Genomic DNA, 536 nt, shown 5'->3' with positions numbered 1-536 from the left:
GAGTAAGGGTCGAATCCCACGGAGATTGTTGGTTTGAAGCAATCTATGGTTATCTTATAAATCTTAGTCAGGAAATCAATTATAATTATTAGTATGAATTGCGAAGAATAAAAGAGCATGAATTGAATACTTGTTCTGCAGTAATGGAGAATATGTTGGAGTTTTGGAGATGCTTTGTCTTCTGAATCTCTGCTTTCTCCCTGTCTTCTTCTTCACGCACGCAAGGTTCCTCCTATGGCAAGCTGTGTGTTGGTGGATCACCGTTGTCAATGGCTACCATCCGTCCTCTCAGTGAAAAGGGTCCAGGTGCGCTGTCACCGCACGGCTAATCATCTGTCGGTTCTCACTCCTGCTGGAATAGGATCCATTGATCCTTTTGCGTCTGTCACTATGCCCAATCTTTGTGAGTTTGAAGCTCGTCACAGTCATTCAATCCCTTAATCCTACTCGGAATACCACAGACAAGGTTTAGACTTTCCGGATTCTCAAGAATGCTGCCAATGGATTCTAGCTTATACCACAAAGATTCTGATTAA

This window comes from Arachis ipaensis, chromosome B01, assembly GCF_000816755.2.
Source record: "Arachis ipaensis cultivar K30076 chromosome B01, Araip1.1, whole genome shotgun sequence".
Classification (NCBI taxonomy): Eukaryota; Viridiplantae; Streptophyta; class Magnoliopsida; order Fabales; family Fabaceae; genus Arachis; species Arachis ipaensis.
Note: the sequence above shows the minus strand (reverse complement) of the source record.